Source organism: Cnephaeus nilssonii, assembly GCF_951640355.1.
Source record: "Cnephaeus nilssonii genome assembly, chromosome: 15".
NCBI classification, from domain to species: domain Eukaryota; kingdom Metazoa; phylum Chordata; class Mammalia; order Chiroptera; family Vespertilionidae; genus Cnephaeus; species Cnephaeus nilssonii.
This window is the reverse complement of record NC_137086.1, coordinates 65949391-65952678: the sequence shown is the minus strand read 5'-3', so window position 1 is coordinate 65952678 and position 3288 is coordinate 65949391. Positions and strand designations below refer to the sequence as shown.

Here is a 3288-nt window from a genome sequence, read left to right as displayed (position 1 = left end):
CTCCTGGCATTCAAGAAAAATCCTGTCAAACATAGCTGAACACAAGCTAAGGAATAGATACTTCAATGAATACACACAACAAGAAATATACCCTTTGAAAACTTTTGAGGAAAGACATAAACCAATTGGGCTACTGCAGCCTTCAATAAAAAAAAAAAAAAAAAAAAAAAAACACTCTGAGGAATGAAAAGAATCTGGTTTGCAGAGTTACCACATTACAATATTTAAATGTCTAATTTTCAAACCAAAGTCACAAGACATCTTAAAAAATGAAAAAGTATTGTCTACTCAATGTAATAAAATAAATTGACAAAAAAAATACCTAGAAAAATCTAGACATTGAACTTACTAGAGAAAGATTTGATTATTTTTTTAAAATATATTTTATTGATTTTTTACAGAGAGGAAGGGAGAGGGATAGAGAGCTAGAAACATCGGTGAGAGAGAAACATCGACCAGCTGCCTCCTGCACACCCCCCACCGGGGATGTGCCTACACCAATGTACATGCCCTAGACCGGAATCGAACCTGGGACCCTTTAGTCCACAGACCAATGCTCTATCCACTGAGCCAAACCAGTTTCGGCGAGAAAGATTTTAAAACAATTGTTTAAAATATGTTTACAGGCTACAGGAACACATAGAAAAATAACTAAAGAAAGTCTGGAAAATAATGTATGAACAAATGAGAATATTAATAAAGATATCTTATATAAAGGAACCAAACGAATTCTAGAGCTGAAAGTACAATAACTAAAATGAAGATTTCACTAGAGGGATTCAATATCAGAGTTGAATAGATAGAAGAAAAAAAGTCACTAAACTTTAAGATAGAACAATTGAAATTATCAAATATGAAAGACAGAAAAGAAAAAGAATTTTTAAAAGTGAATAGAATCCAAGGAATTTGTGGAATACCATCAAGCAGACAAACATACACATTATGGGTCCCAAAAGGAGAAAAGGGAGAGAAATGGGTAGAAAAAAATATTTGAAGAAATAATGCCTGAAAACTTCCAAAATTTGATGAAAGATATGAATCTACAAATCCAAGAACCTTAACAAATTTCAAGTAGGATAAATTCAAAAGAAACATCAAACTGTTGAAAGCCAAAGACAGAAAGAATCTTGAAAGCATCAAGATGGAAGCTATTCATCATGGACAGATAAAGGTTTCTTAGTAAAATTAATAGCTAATTTTCATCAGACACCATTAAAGCCAGAAAACAGTGAATGACATATTTAAAGTGCTAAAAGGAAAACATCTGTCAACCAAGAATTCCATATCTAACAAAACTTGCCTCAAAAAATGACAAGAAAAATTAGTATTCTCAGTGCCGGGCACTGATGCCCCACCATTTCCCTCGCCCCATGGGCCCGCTAGTGCCGCCCTAGTCCCCAGGCCAGATCCCACATCACCTGAATGCCGGTCAGCGCCCCTGGCCTGGTTTCCACAGCCTCCCCCGGGACCACTTGGTCTCAACCTGGGTTTCCACTACTAGAGAATAAAACATGACTGAGGATTCTCAGAGAAACTTTTGTTCAGTATATTATGAGAAAGTGGGTTTTTGTGGAGTTGAAGAAAAACCATTAGAAATTCTCCTAAAAGATGATCATTTGGATATTGAGAAACTTGGTACTTTTAGTCAAAGGTTTCTTCTCCCGTCTATGTACCGTACATTGGTATGGAAGGTGCTTCTAGGGATCCTGCCTCCACACCATGAGTCCCATGCCCAGGGGATGATGTATTGTAAGGGGCAGTACTCGGATGTCCTTCATGCCCTGAAAGGCGTTCGCTTCGTCAGTGACACCACAGCTCAGGTTGAAGTTTATCTCCGCATGTATCCAATGGAGTCTGGAAAGTTGCCTCGAAGTCCCTGCTTCCCACTGGAGCCAGAAGATGAAGTGCTTCTTGCCATTGCTAAGGCCATGGAAGAGAAGGTGGGAGATAGTGTCAACCTGTGCTGGACCACCCCATGCTTTGTGAGCCAGTTAAACAACAAGTACCGGGACTCCCTACCCCAGCTGCCAAAGGCTTTGAACAGTGCTTGAATCTGGAGGACAGCAGGCTGCGAGTCACCTGGAGATGATTCCTTCAGTGTCCAGACTGCCTTATGATCTCTGGTTCAAGACGTGCTTCGCAGGGTGCTCGCCCGAATCCAGTTCACAGAGGGTTTGGGATAACGTTGTAAGTGGATCCTGTAAGATCTTAGTTTTTGTAGCAGTGGAAATTTTATTAACCATTAAACTAAAAGTAATGGCACTGAACAATTCAGAGAAAATAACAAAGTTTCTGGAAAATATTCCCCAGGACAGCTCAGATGCAATTGTGAGCAAGGCCATTGACTTGTGGCACAAACACTGTGGGACCCCAGTACATTCAGCCTGAATGCCATGGACAGTCCGCCAGGCCCGGACTGATCTAAGCTGATGGAAACAGGAATCTTGCTTTGGTGCTCAGAGTAATTGCTTTTCCAAAATTATATAATTAAGATGCCTGGGGTTGCTATGCTGTGGAGCAGTATCTTTTGGTTATACAGATGTACAAAGTTCCACTTTGAATACAATTTAGAGGGTTGTTGGAGTTTCTAAAGCATTTCAGTGGAGGCAGGGGGTGGTAAGATGGCATGGGGTGGGAGGGGTAGGTGCTTTAACAAGCAGTGCATGAACACACCCTGCCCTGTTTCTCTCTAATTAATACCAAGCCAGTGACTTGCTAAGGTCTATTTCTGGAATAAAGAATAACTTCCTTTTGTACACACACACACACACACACACACACACACACACACACACAAAAGTATCATATCTAATAAAAGGGTAATATGCAAATTAACCATCACTCCATCATAAAAACGGCGCCGCCCATAGCCACAAGATGGCGGTGTCCAGTCCCCTCAGCCCCGCCAGAGTCCCCCAGTCCTGGGAAGGTGGGGCGGCCACTGAGAGCAGGCAGCGTGAATGGCCTGGTGGAGGCAAGCATCCCACCCTGGCCTCGGAGGGCCTCTGGGCCACAGAGAGCCTCTGGGCAGCGGGCACAGAGTGGCCAGGCCCCACAGAGAGCACCGGCAGACGGATTTTTGCGCAAGGCTACTAGTTCTCTGATAAACAGAAGCTGAAAGAGTTTGTTACCATTAGATTTTCCTATAAGAAATGCTAAAATAAATCATTCACATTAAAATAAAAGGATGCAATACAGTTACTCAAAGCTATATGAAGAAATAAAAATCTCTGGTAAAGGTATATATGCAAATATAAAAGTCAGTATTATTGTATTTTTGTTTGTAAC

The 3288-nt window shown here is 41.1% G+C and overlaps 1 pseudogene across 1 annotated transcript; it reads left to right on the top strand.

Annotated features, from left to right (window-relative positions):
- Positions 1-1511: 1511 nt before the first annotated feature.
- On the top strand, positions 1512-2388 carry LOC307111629 (TBC1 domain family member 7-like; annotated as a pseudogene). The gene has a single exon. The product of its transcript is annotated as a TBC1 domain family member 7-like (transcript).
- The last annotated feature ends 900 nt before the right edge of the window (positions 2389-3288 follow it).